This window comes from Arachis ipaensis, chromosome B1 (assembly GCF_059453495.1).
Source record: "Arachis ipaensis isolate K30076 ecotype BB chromosome B1, ASM5945349v1, whole genome shotgun sequence".
In the NCBI taxonomy this organism is placed as follows: Eukaryota; Viridiplantae; Streptophyta; class Magnoliopsida; order Fabales; family Fabaceae; genus Arachis; species Arachis ipaensis.
The window spans coordinates 935202-951568 of record NC_142436.1 but is presented as its reverse complement, the minus strand read 5'-3'; the positions used below and the strand labels follow the sequence as shown (position 1 = coordinate 951568).

The 16367-nt window shown below is 29.7% G+C and overlaps 1 pseudogene across 2 annotated transcripts; it reads right to left on the bottom strand.

The window, feature by feature from the left end:
• Positions 1-764: 764 nt before the first annotated feature.
• LOC107626851 (histone-lysine N-methyltransferase family member SUVH9 pseudogene) lies at positions 765-6728 on the bottom strand (annotated as a pseudogene). Of its 2 annotated transcripts, XR_015901891.1 has the most exons (3): positions 4031-6722; positions 1801-1878; positions 765-1026 (listed from the first exon to the last, which is right to left on the bottom strand). The product of XR_015901891.1 is annotated as a histone-lysine N-methyltransferase family member SUVH9 pseudogene, transcript variant X2 (transcript). The 2 variants fall into 2 exon arrangements; XR_015901880.1 differs by lacking the exon at positions 765-1026 and having other exon boundaries at positions 1262-1878; positions 4031-6728.
• Between the last annotated feature and the right edge of the window lie 9639 nt (positions 6729-16367).

The window sequence follows — 16367 nt, the reverse complement described above, 5'->3', positions numbered from 1 at the left end:
AAAACAAAAAGAAATTTGAGAAGATAAAACAGAAAAAAAGATGAATAAGAAAAAAATGATGATGACGAAAAAGAAGCAGTAGCAGAAGATGAAAAGGAGGGAGAAAAAGAGTTTTGAATTATGCACAACTTATCAGCACACATACACCGAAAAATATTAACGATGAAAATATAGAAAAATATTTTCTTTAATGCATAACTTTTACATTACATTCAATTCAAACCATTAACGATGAAATATTATTCACCTACAGAATCATAAATTACTAATGAAAATATTAACTAAAATCGAACCACACATCAACCACTTGATTGGATTCAAAACAAGGGTCAATTGACAATCTGATATTGAATTATTCATTATCTTCAACAACGAAATAACTGATGATGGAAGAGGAAAAAAACGAAGGAGAAGAAGAAATTCTAATGAAAAAAAAAAAAGGAGGAAGAAGAGGTGGTAGTGTTGATGACGACAACAACAAAAGATAACGAAAAAGAAGAAGAAAATAACGAAAAAGAAGAAGAAGAATGACACGAAAAAGAACGTACGCATATAAATATAAGTAACGGCACGAAGAAGAACGTGCGCATATAAATATAAATGACTTGTACGTGTAGAATTCTTCTTGTATCATTATAAGGGGGAAAAGGATAAGGTAACTTCCTCTACACATAAGTAGAATAATGCTATATATCCAAACTTTTTATAAATCAAGTCTAATCAAGTTAAACAACAGAATTTGGAGTAATGCTACTCATAACTGATTTTTGTTGATGTTAAACCAATTTAATTGGATTTGATTAACAAAAACACTTGAATGTGTAGCATTATTCATATAAGTAAATAAGTAAATAAATAGATTAAAAAATAAGGGGAAGAACTTGAAAAGAAAAGAAAAAACAAATTTTTGTCATAAAAGCAGGTGACAGGAGCAATCTACTTTGACCCTAAGCAATAATGACCCAAATTTGGTGTTAAAAGAATCTTCCAAGCCACATTATTGTTTGCGTGAAACCACTTTCCCACCTACAAATAAAAATTTAACGGCAATGGGTCACCAAATATGCTTGAACCAAGAATGAAGCAGCTATACTACAATATGTAAAAATATATTTCTACACCATGTCAAGGGCTTGCAACTATTCTTGAGGCCTTATAAATTATAATAAATCTAATCTATCCATTTTATCATATACTTTTCCTAAGGACCATTGGCAATACGCCACTATACTCAATTTAAAGTCTAAAGCAATTTAAGCAATTTAAGCAAACAACAGTATTCAACATGCATAGTGTGTTCTGATGTCATCTAAATGCATCAAACAAACATGGAACTCAGAATCAACAAAAACAAAATGAAAATTCAAGGTGAAATATCTACAGTATATTCTATGGGTCAAAAGTACCCAAGTGCCTATGATGATAGATACCAGATTGCTAACCCATTTTGTTTCTAAAACTAATTAGATTTGCTGCATTCTGTTCATCCATCATTGCCAGCCACTAGTATCATCCCTGTACAAGCTTTGAACTTACATTATATACAATGACAAAAACAGGTTAGCAAAGCCGAACTACTTCCTAGAATTGGGTGGTGACAAGATTTGCAAATATTTTGCCAAAAACCAGGTATCGAAGAACAAATGATGGCAGCAACAACTGAGTATAATTTCAGATTTGTTCCAGTTAAGCAGAGGAACACTATTTCCTGATCTTCACCACGCAGAAAAGGCCATGAATTGGCCAACAGAAGTTAGATAAAACCATTATGTAATATAGCTATTACGCGATTTGCGGTACCCTAAGGGTTCATAAGCAAGCACTCCAACGGTTCCGCAAATCTGGGTACAGTGAACCCTTCTGAAAATCAAGCTAAGTCTGCAAACAAATACAAGAATGAGTCAGTGAGTATCTATTACTAAGCCTAGTGCAAAGTACATGTGCAATCTAAACTTGGTTAGTTAATTAAACACAAAGGTCAGAGACAAATAGATACAATATTATGAACAATGTTAAAAACAATAAACCGACCCAGTTACCTGACAATTTTATAAATTATGCATTTCAGAGTTAAGTTGGGTTGCTGGATTATCCAATGGTTAAACCCACTTAAACCCCTTTTTTTCATTTTTAAGTACATTGACCTACCAAATATATGAAAATAACAATCCAGGATCCAGAGTTCCTATCATGTGTAGAGCTCAATAATAGAACCTAATGAAAGAGAAGGATGTAGAACTTATTCACTTGTGTGTAAAGCTTGGTAGACATGGTCAAAATAGTTACCCTAGAAAGCAGAATACTGTGTGTTTTAATAGTCCCTTTTTCAAAATGTCTAAATACATTAATTTTTTAATGAATCCAAAAAAGTGAAATTGACACTTAAGGGAGATTTGGTAAAGCTTGTGCTTTTCGAAAGTTGCCTATCTTTTTTGTTTTTTCAAAAGTCGTAAGAGTTATGTTTGCTAAAACAAAATAAAAGTAGTTTTTAAAAAGCCTAAGTTACAACAATAGTGTTTGGTGAAATCACTTTTAAAGTTTAAAATAATTATAATAGACATAAATATAATAAAGAATAAGAATATATTTGGTTATTCATTAATATATATATTTATATTGAAATTTTTAATTTTGAAAATCACGGTTTAACTTTGAAAAGTAACACAAGCACAAGAATTTTTTTGTTTTACAAAGTGTTAACTTACACTTTTGAAAAGTTCATAAAGGTGCCAAGATTTATAACAAAGGCATGCCAGGGTAGAATAAGTCCATTCTTCTACCCTTTTTTTTTTTTTTTCTATTTCATTCATTTGTATCTTTGAGAAGGATGCCAACAACGACCACATATATGTTGCGCCGCTAGAAGAGAAACCACCTATTAAGTATGGCTTGGGGCCTGCTTGGACACCAAAGCCCACCAAAGCCCAAAAGAAGACTCTTCTGCAGTGGCATGCATGCATTTCTACTAATCAATTTAAATTTTAAGAGAATTGATTCACAATGGCATCTTTCCAAGGAGAATGTCTCTATCAAAGCAATTTCTACTAGCATTAAAAAGGAATAATAGTTAGTGGTCCATTCAAGCATTTTTTCAGTATTAATAGGTCCTATACAAACACAAATGTATCCAACCTTTCCTGGCAGGAAAAGCATAGTTTGTTGTATTTTACAGAATGCCAAGTTAGGTTTGAATCAAATTCCTAGTTTGATAGTTAATGGTAATATCCAAGTGTGGGTTGTGTCAAGCAATGAATTTTCTAGGAGCTTCAATTGTCAAGTAAAGGCCTAATATTGGTTTATAAAATCCTATTCATTATTTGATAAGCCAAACACATTCTTGTTGGCTACACATGTATATTAAGAAACTTGTTATGATAAAGAGGGTTATGTTGGGAAGAGAGACAGACTAAATGGACAATGGTAATATAATAAAGCTCTTCACAAATTACTAACAAACTAAGTTAGATAATTAAACAATCTAGGCACAGAATGATTACCAAATCAGAAAATCACCAGATACTAAAATCACTTCAACATGAATATGGGAATTCAAAACACAAAATGAGGGTATAATTACACGAACCATTTTGCAAAGGGACTGAATGGAAAGTCAGTACTCAGTAAGGGACATTTGGCTATGTCAAACAAATTTTAAGGGGATATTCAGTAAAATAGCACCCATGGAAAGCAGATGAAAGTAATTATGAACTGCATAATATGTTAATATATCAGTGAGCAACCATAGTCATAATGGGTTTGCATTTCGCAACGCAGACTGCAATAAGATACTCAAAAGACAACAAGGTCAGGTCAGTCATCACCCTCACTGTAATATGTTTCCAACATCCAAGGTGTTTGAAAACAACACAATACTAATATGATATTCCGATAAGTCACTATCATATGGATTATGGTATTAAGTCAACAGTTTGCAATGGAAACTGCACAGAGAATGGATATGCAGATGATATAATCTAGTGAAAGATAATGGTTAAACCAGACGAGTTAAACAATATAAGATGGCTTTTACCTCAGTGAAACAATGCCTGAAACTCGGCTTCAGCAAAACAAGAAGGGCTTGAATCTTATGAATTCACCCATTACATATGGAGAGCTTGCCTGTCCACTCATCAGCTACCCCATAATCAAGGCTGAGCTCTCTCAGTGGAGGGATATTCTCCATTGCAAACAGCATAAGGTGAGGGAACATCAAATTGTTGTGATCATACAGAACAAATTGAACCATAACATTTGGACTTGAACTATGGCTCATATAGCAAGCAACGTTTCGGACTGTTGACACATCCAGAGAAAAATCCAAAGGAGGAATTGACGGATAAGATGGACGCACATAGTCCGAGTTTACCTGAGACAAATCACCCCATTCTGCCCACCTTTCAGAAAACCGATTAGGATATATCAACGAGTCACCATTCATCGTCAAAAGCTGTGCTTGCTCCCTAGTCAAAACAACCCCTGCATACTCACAGATAAAAGCACCAGCTTGAATAAGGTCCAAGGACCTTACTCCCCAACCTGTCTGCTTCGACCTAAAAACCTCCAACCTGTTCTTCGCCCCATTCTGTGACACACGGTTCCTACATTGAGGTGGACAACTGCAAAAAGGGCCACACTCAAAAATCAAAGGCTTCCCCCTCACAAGGATCCCCTGCTGATTATAAGGAAAATCGCCTCCATTCTTCATACTGCAAAAGCATCCATCCGTACAACCGTCGATACAATCACACCCAGTAGCTGTCCCGCTCTGATGAAACACAAATGGAGGGAAAACAGTTGTCGGAAGATAATCAAAACAAAGCGGCTCCTTACTATCATCAATGTCATTAAAGAGCCGAACCGCAACCTTCTCCTTCTTATTGGAAATATCAACAGAAAGACAATACATTGGTTGAAAATCCACTCCACTTTTCCTAATACTCCTAGCTTCTTTAAGAATAGCACTACCCATCTTAGGCTGCCCTTCAACCCTAACAAGCTTATACTTATAAACACCAAAACCGGACTTTCCAACATCAAACCAGCACTCGGATATCCTATATAAACCATCATAGACATAAATCTTACCGGATTTCGCAGCGGCTCCCTCATACTTCATCCCTCTAATCACTCTAACCTCAATATTATGATACATACTCCTCTCCAATGCGAGGTTCCCACTCTCCAACTTCTGGTGCGTGGCTTGCCTCACGGAATTCATGGCCTGCCCGCCTTGTCCAGTGTAGATTATGACATCTCCTTCGTCCATATCATCCTCGTAGCCACCGGAGACAATGACACTCGTTGCAATTGGCTCATTGTTGGGGCTCATGGAAGCTGCCAGGTAATCAATGCCAGCCTGGATCTGACCGTGCAATCCAAGGACACACAATTCCATCCGAAAGAGGAACACGTCGCCAACACACACACCGGGAATCGCTCCGACGATTCGCTTATCGCGGTTCAGCCAAAGATCCTTCATCCTCATCATCTGCGCCGCACGAATATCCCCTCTTTGCCGCATCCGCCGCGCCATCTTGGCATCAGCTTCGCCCTTGTTGACTGTTTCCGTCTGCTTATAGCCGGCGCCATCGTCAGTCGCCGATTGTTGTTCCCCGGCGGATTCAGGAGCTGGCACGGCAACAGAGACGGTGGTTTCAGCTGAGGAAGAACATTCAACGGTGGATTCAGATGCAGCGAACGGTTCATCGGCGGCAATAGTAACAGCATCAGCGACGGTGGCGGCGGCAGCGGCAGCTCTCCTCTCCTCCTCGGCGGCGGCAGCTCTCTTCTCGGCAGCTCTTTTCTCCTCCTGGACGCGCTTCTCTTCCTCGATGGTGCAGAGAACGCGGATCGAGTCGTAGATCATCCTCGTTCGCCTCACGACCTCACGGAAATGAAGCTGCTCGTGAAGGCTGAGTTCGGAGACTCTCACTAGCTCCTTCTTCTTGCTCACGCGCTTCGAAGGAGCCGCGACGGTCAACGACGAAGATGGCGGAACGGGAACCAAGGCGCGTGAATCCGCTTCGGGCGTTGCCTCAGCCTCAGCCTCAGCTTCAGCCTCAGCCTCAGGTTGGGAATTAGAAGCAGAAGCATAGGAAAGAGAATCCTGAAAATTCGGCTGCGACTGTGAGTGTGATTGTGGCGTCATGGGTTCCGGAACGGCATCGTTTTGGAAGAGAGTATCAGAGAAAGCTGTACGGAAGAGCTGAGAGACTCGGAAGAAGTGGTTGTAGAGCTCGGAGTCTTCTTGTTCTTCTGGAGAAGCAGACGCGAATGGTGGCGCGTGTAACTCAAACTCGTTGTTGTTAGGTTGTGGTTGTTGTTGGTGAGGGAACCAGTGAGGGTATTGTTGGGAATTATTAGAAAAGAAGAAATCGTCGAGAGGCTCTGGTTTTGGAACTAGTAACGGCGTTTGTGTTGGTTGTAACGGTGGTGAATGAGGGTGTGGGTTGTTGCTTGGGGTTTGGAGTGAGAGAAGAGAATCCATCGTTTGAAACGGGAAAAGAAATGAAATGTTTTAAGTGAACGAGAAAGAAAGAAGCTACATTGGAGGCATTTTATTAAAGTTCTTGTTTCTCTTGGGAAGAAGAGAAAGAAAGAAACGAAGGAAGGAAGACCCGAGAATGAGTTATGAGGCGGTTTTTTTTTTTTTGTTGTTGTTGTAAAGAGGAAAGAGGGTGAGTGACGAAAGAGTGATGATGATGAGACAAATGGAGTTGGAGTCGCCACTTCACCTCAGAATTGGAGTTACTGAGGAAAGAGAAATTACCAAAACCCCACCAACATATTTAATTGTTTATTTATTAGTAAATAGTAATTACTAATTACTAATTACCACTACTCTTGCTTTTTTTTTTTTTTAATTATTGGTGTTATCCACAAATATTATATATTAAAGAATATATATATATATATATATATATATATATATATATATATATATATATATATATATATCGAAGATGAATATGGGAAGACTATGCCATTTGAACTATAACTTATTGACATTTTAAAGATATATGTTAAGATTGTAAAAAAAATTAATTTTATTGAATTTATTAAAAGATAATATTTAAAATATTTTATTAATTATTATATGTCTTTAAAGTATATATTAGTGAAATTTTATATTAAATAGATTTTTTTCAGTTAGACGGTATTAAATTTTTTTTATTTCTTTGCAAAAAAAATTGAAGAGTTGTTTGGTTTATATTTTTATTTTGGTAAAGTATATAAATTATAAAAGGAGAAAGCAAAAATGGAAAATAAGATATCATTATGTTTAATTTTTAATTCACAAAATTCTAAAACACAGGAAATTATTAAAATAATATTAAAAGTTGATACTAATGATACAAATTATTTTGAAAAACACGACAACATAAGTATTCGAGCAATCTTAAAATATGATAGACATAATAAAAAAATATATTATTATAAGTGATAAATAATTTTTGTATGTAGCAAAAAAATTGTGTATTTTATCTGAATTTTTATTTTAAAAATAAAATAAAATTTAATCTCTATTTTTATTTTTATTTTTTTTAAAAAGTTGCAATCACTCATAAAATAAATTGAAATAATAAATTTATTTGTGTAAAATATCTAATTTTAAGAATAAAAATATCTTATTTTTTAATTATATTTAAAAAACTTATCAAAGCTTAATTTTTAATTTTTTTAAAAAAATATATTTAATATATAATTATTTTTATCACCATGCTTTTCGAGTAATTTTAGACAAATAGTAGAACTTAATGATATATTCTTATATAATTTATGAAATGATTTGATCTATTAAATTTGAATAAATAAAAATAAAATATAAATAAATAACATAGAAAAAGAAAAATGTTTTTTTATAGGGTAAATAACAGTATACCTTAATTTTAGTAGATTGCTTAATCAGTATCAAATCTATTTATATTTTTTTCTTTTTCAAAAAAAAAACTTTGACAAAAATCCTAATAAAACTCTCTTGATATAATATCTTATTTTGGATCTAAATCTTCTCAATTTCTATTTATAATTGATAAATTCAAATGTGATTTTTAACAAAGTAATTAGTTAATAAAATTTTAATATAATAATTTAATTATTTATCAAATAATATAAAATAAAATTTAATTATTTATATTTTTATGTTATTTTTTAGAATGTTATTTTAATATAACTTTTTAATATTATAAAAATTTTATTACATGATAATTGATTTTATAAATAAAAAAAATCATATTTTTTTGTATTTATATATTTAAAAATATTTATTTATTTATTTACGTACTAGTGATATTTAGTGTATTTATATTTATTAGATTTGACAATGTTTTTTTTAGTAATTTTTTATCTATATTTGATGAAATTTAATAATTTATAAAAATATGATACATTTAATATATATAAAATTATTGTGTTTATTTAGATATACTCACTAAAATTTTTTATTTTTATTATATAATTCTTTTATTATATGTGTTGTTTGGTCCCACTTAAAAATCTGACAGAAAGAAATTATGGATTTTTTATTTTAATAAATTAAACAAATGTTTTATTTATTAAAATAAATAATTTTAAAAATTATTACAAAAATACGTCAGTCTCTTTTAATGGTAAACGAGATAATTTTGTGCATATCGTATAAATGAGATATTTGTATTTGTAAATATAAATATAAAAATATAATTTTTAAAAATAATAAAAAATATTAATAATTTAAATTAAAGTAAATTTTTAAAAGTGGAACATTTTAAATAATAAAAAATAAATAATTTTAAATAATAAAAAAGATGAATAATTTTAAAATATTAAAAAAAATAGACTATTTTAATTAATTAATTAATGAGGACCGAACATAAAACAAAACACTTCATGCAACTTACTTCACCTCTTTAAAATAAAACTCCCTCATGCCTATTTTAACGCAATCACTCCACCACTTTAAAATAAAACTCCCTCATGCCTATTTTAATCCAACCACTTCAAAATAAAATTTCGCTGATTTTAAATTATATATCCTAGAGTATTATGCAGTAATCAATAATGTGAAGTGAGAGAGATTAAGAGGAGAAATTGATATTTTATTAGTTTAGTCAGTGAAATAATGATAGAACTTATATTTATGTATGGCATAAAAGAACGTAAATAAAAATGAAGTAGTAAAAATTCTGTAATTAACATATACTGATATACTAGAGTAAGTTATTAAAAAGGATAAAAGTAAAAAAAAAATTTAGACACCAAAATAGATTTTATCATTATATATTATTATAGATTCAAGAGTATATAAAAATTTAAAAAATGTTGTCAGTTAAAAATTATATCTCAATTAAAAATTTAATAAAAAATTATATCTCAATTAAAGAATTGAAGTATTATTTGAATTAATTTAATGTAAATCTTAATAGAAAACCGTCAAGGATATGGAAGAAGCAGTGACCAACCAAAACAGTGGAAAAAGCAATAGTGTTAATAGTGGGTAGTTAAAAAAAAAATGACCGTATTAATAGTGAGCAGTTTAATAATGCTACTTATGTGCTTTCAGTATTTAAACGGTTAAGAAAAATAAACGTGTTAATAATGTTCTTTTATTAAAATCGCCCGATCTTTCCTGTTATATAAGATCGTCTATTTTTAATATTATTTGAAATATTCTATTTTTAAAAGTTTAGTTCAATTTAAATTATTAATATTTTTTATTATTTTTAAAAAATATATTTTTATACTTACAAATACATGTAAACGAGATAATTTTTTATTTATCTTGTTTACATGGTAAATGAAATATTTAAAAATTAAAAAAATACACATATTTCATTTACATCGTAAACAAAATACATACAAAATTATATCATTTACAGTATAAATGAGACAAGAGAGATTGACGTATTTTCGTAAAATTTTTTAAAATTATTTATTTTAATAAATAAAATATCTATTTAATTTATTAAAATAAAAAATCCGAAAAATTATACTTGAAAACGTCAATATAAAAAAGAAATTTGAGAGGATTTATTTTTCTAATATTCCGTTCATCATCTTTAATTATAGGCAATGTTTTAGTTAATTTTGTTCTATTGTTGACAGAGTCAAGTGTAATTTGTTGGATAAAATTTTTTTTTTTAACATTTGTTATTTTTTAAAAATATTTTTAACGTTTAGTTATATTTAACTGTGTCTTTAATGTTTACAATTTGTGTCCTATTAATCTTAGATGTTAATTTTACGTAAAATATTAGCGATAATATTAAAAATTTTTAAAGATATTTTTGACACAAATAAAATATTAAAAATAAAATTTAATAAATTAAAAATAAAAAAATTAAATAAAATTAAATATTAAAATATTTAAAAAATAAAAAATATTAAAAAAATACTTTATTTGTAATTTTTTATATCCGACTCCATATTTACATGTGTTGTTTTGGTCCCATTTAAAATCTTACTATTAAAAATTATCCTTGAGAACGTCAATATAAAAAAAATTGAGAGAATTCATATACATATATAATGTGGCTTTTATCATAGGATTCTTTTATTCATCTGTATTGTTTTGGCCTCACTTAAGAATCTTACAATGAGAAATTGTACTTGAGAATATCTATTTAACTTTAACATTTATAATTTTATGTACATAATATTTATAATTATATATTTATTATATTTAATATTATATATTTATTTTTGTCATAATTAATAAATATAAATAAAACCTAACAAAAAGTAAATTATGATTAATTTTTATTTTTAAATATTTTTAAACCATTCGAAAAATTCATTCTCATAATATTTTATTTATCTTTTTTAATGATAATATTTTTTTTAGTTAATTCTTATAAAAAAATCTATTTTTTTGGTAACATTTTAAGTTGTCAATTTTGAGAAGTTATAACACGTGTGAGAACTATAATACGTGTTAGATAAACGAAGATGTGAGATAAACAAAAGCTGTGCTATAACACCTGTGAGATAAATGTATGTATGGTGCCATGTTTTTTTGCAGAAAATGAGAAGATAAACATGTGATCTGACCGCTGAAAATTGGGCTATAATTAGGGGCAGTAGTCCTTCTAAAATTAATAATTTGTAGGTATAAGTTTTTAATTTTTTAGTTTGATTTTTTTTAATTTTATTTTTTTTTATTTATATTTTTTATGTTGGTCTTTTCTAAAAAAAATTTTAGAGTTTTTTTTAAAGAGCCAATGATTTATTTGTACAATGTGTATAATGGGGTATATGAGTTACAAAATAAAACGGGTACTAGGATAATAAACATCTCATGTCATAAAATCACTCATCCCAAAAGTTTTGGCTAATTTTGGGGTTCACCAAGGATCGAACTTTTGACTTTTTGGATCTAAAACTCTAATACCATGTCATGATACGAATCTAGAACTCTAATATCATGTCATGATACCACTCATCCTAAAGGTTTACGCTGATGGGAAAAGGTAACACTAATGGTTATATCTCTAATACTCCCTAAACCTTCATTGTACGCATTGTACAAATATTCCATTGACTCCTCGTACTTTCCCAAATTTTTAACTCCGTCATTGCGTGTGAGATAAATATTTATTGCAGAAAATGAGCAAATAAACGTGTGACTTGACCGCGAGAAATTGAACTATAACACATATGAGATAAACGTGTGTATGGTGCCCATATTTTTTGCAGAGAGTTGGACTATAACACGTGTAAAGTAAACATGTGTGACCTGACCGCGAGAAGCTGGGTTATAATACGTGTGAGATAAACGTTTCTTGTAGGAAATGAGCAAATAAACATGTGTCCACGCTCGTTTCTTGCCGGAAATGAGCAAATAAACATGTGACCTGACTGCAAGAAGCCGGGCTATAACGCATGTGAGATAAACGTGTGTATGGGGCACACGCGTTTCTTGGAGGGAACGTTGTTGGCACATGTGAGTGGGTGCACGCTTTCCGTGACCTGCGAGATTCCGTAAACTGCGAGAAGAGCTTCATGGAGGATGTAGACCGCGAGAAGATGGAGAATAACACGTGTTGTAGGGTCAGGTGGGACTCTATTTCTCCCGCTTTCATGACTTCCCGTGACCTCCGAGAAAGGCTTGATAGAGACACGCGTGTGTCATGCACAGTTTGTGTAGCTGTCCTCCACCCAATCAAATCGCGTATAAATCCATCTTTCTTCTTTTTCGCAGTGTGCATAGTTTCTTCGCATAAATGTGAGCTTCAAATTAAGAGTGTAGTAGTGTGTTAAGAGTTTTAATTGTGAGAATAAGATTGATATAGTGAAGGTAATGTATATTTTATTTGTGATAATATTAAAGGTGGGTGAAGTTATTAGTATTTAAAGTGTGTTTTTAGTAAAAAAAAAATGGTACGAAATTTAACATTTTTCATGAAAATATATTGTTGCACAGTTAAGTAATCCTCAATATCTAAGTTATTATCTTATCAAATTATTTATATTCATGTAAGTAATGACATACATATTTATATATTTATTTTCGTATTTTATTTTAAATAAATTTGAAAATTTTTTTTACTATTTTTGCATGTAAATGTTGATAGACTTTATTAAATATCAAATTGTATATACTATTTGAATAATTTTCCAAATATATGAATCCTAAATATTAACATTAGTAGACTATAATCAGTGTTGTGGATCTTGTCGGGATTGTACTTCTTCTGCTTTCATTGCTTCCCGTAAATTGCGAGTAGAGCTTGATGGAGACACGCGTGTATCTTGCACATTGCGTGTAGATGTCCCCCACCCAGTCAAATTGTGTATAAATCTTATCTTCATTTTTTTACGTAGTGTGTATTATTCCTTTGCATAAATGTGAGCTTTAATATTAAGAGTGTATTAGTGCAGTACTGTGAGAGTGTAGTAGCCTAGTGAGAGCTTAAATTGTGAGAATAAGAGTGATTTAGTAAGGGTAATATATATTTTATTTGTGATAATATTAAAGGAGTGTGAAGTTATTAGTATTTAAAGTGTGCTTTTAGTAAAACAATGATATGAAAATCAACTTTTTAAAGAGAACATATTGTTGCACATTTAAATAATCTTCAATATGTAAGTTATTATCTTGTCAAATTATTTATATTCATGTAAGTAATGACATATTTGTATATTTGTTTTGGTATATTATTTTTAATAAATTTGAGAATTTTTTACCATTTTTGCATGTTAATGTAGATACACTACATTAAGTATCAAATCATATATACTATTAGAATATTTTTTTTAAATATATGTATCCTAAATGTTAACATTAGTAGGTCATAACACGTGTTGTGGGGCCAATTCGGCCTCTGCTTCTCCAGCTTTTATTGCTTTTTGTGACCTACGAGAAGAGTTTTTGAGAGAGACACGTGTATATCATGCATAGTCCGTATAGCTGTCTCCCACCCAACTAAACCTTGTATAAATCTTACCTTCCTTCTTTTACGTAGTGTGCATTCTTCTTTCGCATAAATGTGAGCCTTAATATTAAGAGTGTATTAATGCAGTACTGTGAGAGTGTAGTAATGTGGTGAGAGTTTTAATTGTGAGAATAAAAATGATATAGTGAGGGTAATATATTTTATTTGTGTTAATATTAAAAGTAGGTGAAATTATTAGTGTTTAAAATATGCTTTTAGTAACAAAGGTATGAAATTTAACATTTTTCGTGAGAATATATTGTTGCACATTTAAGTAATTCTCAATATGTAACTTATTATCTTGTCAAATTATTTATATTCATGTAAGTAAGGACATACATATCTGTATATTTATTTTCGTATTTTTTAAAATAAATTTGAGAAAAATTTTTACTATTTTTGCATGTAAATGTTGATACACTATATGAAGTATCAAATCGTATATATTATTAGCATAGTTTTCCAAATAAATGTATCCTCAATATTAATATTAGTGGACTATAACACGTGTTGTGGGGTCAGTTCGGGCTCTACTTCGCCTGCTTTCATTGCTTCTCGAAACCTGCGAGAAGAGGTTGATGGAGACACGCGTGCGTCATTCATATTGCGTGTAGTTGTCTCCCATCCAGCCAAACTGTATATAAATTTTTCCTTCTTTTTCGCAGTGTGCATTCTTCCTTCGTATAAATTAGAATTTTAATATTAAAAGTGTATTAGTATAGTATTGTGAGAGTATAGTAGTGTGGTAAGAGTTTTAATTGTGAGAATAAGAATGATATAATTAAGGTAATATATATTTAATTTGTTAATATTAAAGGTATGTAAAGTTATTAGTGTTTGAAGTGTGCTTCTAGTAAAAAATGGAACAAAAATTATTTTTTTTAAGAAAACATATTATCGAACATTTAAGTAATACTCAATATATATGTAAGTTATTATCTTGTCAAATTATTTATATTTATGTAAGTAATGACATACATATTTGTATATTTATTTTAGTATTTTATTTTAAATAATTTTGATAAATTTTTTTACAATTTTTGCATGTAAATTTTGATACACTATATTAAGTATCAAATCATATATATTAAGAATAATTTTTTAAATATGTGTATCCTAAATATTAACATTAGTGGACTATAACATGTGTTGAGGCCAGCTCGGGCTCTACTTCTGCTTTTATTGCTTTTCGGAATCTACAAGAGCTTGATCTAGACACACGTGCGTCTTGTACAGTCCGTGTAGCTGTCCCCCACCCAACCAAACCGTGTATAAATCTCACCTTCCTTCGCATAAAAGTGTGCTTTAATATTAAGAGTATATTAGTGCAATACTGTAAAAGTGTAGTAGTGTGGTGAGTGTCTTAATTGTAAGAATAAGAATGCTATAATGAGAGTAATATATATTTTATTTGTGATAATACTAAAGGTGGTTAAAGTTATTAGTGTTTAAAGTGTACTTTTAGTAAATAAAATAATATGAAAATTAACTTTTTGAAGAGAATATATTGTGGCACATTTTAGTAATCCTCAATCGGTAAGTTATTATCTTGTCAACTTATTTATATTCTTGTAAGTAATGACATACATATTTGTATATTTATTTTCGTATTTTGTTTTAAATGAATTTGAAAATTTTTTTTACTATTTTTGCATGTTAATATTGATACACTATATTAAATATCAGATCGCATATATTATTAGAATAATTTTTCAAATATATGTATCCTAAATGTTAACATTAGTGGACTATAACACATGTTGTGGGGGCGAACTCAAGCTCTGCTTCTCCTGCTTTTATTGCTTCTTGGAACCTACGAGAAGAGCTTGATGAAAATATTCGTGCGTCATGCACAGTGCGTGTAGCTGTCTACGACCCAATTAAATAGTGTATAAATTTCACCTTCCTTCGTTTACGTAGTGTACATTCTTCCTTCGCATAAATGTGAGCTTTAATATTAAGAAGGTAGTAGTACAATACTTTGAGAGTGTAGTAGTATGTTGAGAATTTTAATTGCTTGAATAAGATTGATATAATGAGGATAATATATATTTTATTTTTGATAATATTAAAGGTGGGTGAAGTTATTAGTGTTTATAAGTGTGTCTTTAGTAAAAAATGGTACGAAATTTAGCTTTTTTATGAGAAGATATTATTGCACATTTAAGTAATCTTCAATATTAAGCTATTATTTTGATAAATTATTTATATTCATGTAAGTAATGACATATTTGTATATTTATTTTTGTATTTTATTTTTAATAAATTTGATATTTTTTTTTTACTATTTTTGTATGTTAATATTGATACACTATATTAAGTTTCAAATTGTATATATTATTAGAATACTTTTTCAAATATATGTAGCCTAAATATTAACATTAGTGTGCTTTTTTAATTTTATTTTTATATTAAAATAACTATTTTTAATTTTAATAACTAACTAATTGGTTTATATTTATTATATTGTTATATATTATATGTATTTATTGAAAAAATAATATTAATAGATATCATATAATCATAAAAAGAATAATTATATTGTAACTAATAAAAATATTTGATATTTTTATTTATGCATATTTAATAACATTTATATTTATATTAATAATAATGCATAATAAATATATAATTAGTTTAAACATAAGTAAATATAAAATTAAAATAATATCTAACAAAATTTTTGTATATTTTTACTATATAATTAATAATTATCATATAAAATAATAAAAATAGCATAGCTTGGTGGTAAAAGGAGTATTTAGTAACCAAGAAGATTTGGGTTCAAACCTTATGAGTGTGTAATAAGTGTTGTAAGTTATGAGTTATGAGTATGTAATAGGTGTTGTGAGTTATGAGTGGGATAATGATGTGTGTTACAGGTGTTGTGAGTTATGAATGAGATAGTGATGAGATAAACGTGTGTATGGTGCGTAACAAGTGTTGTGAGTTATG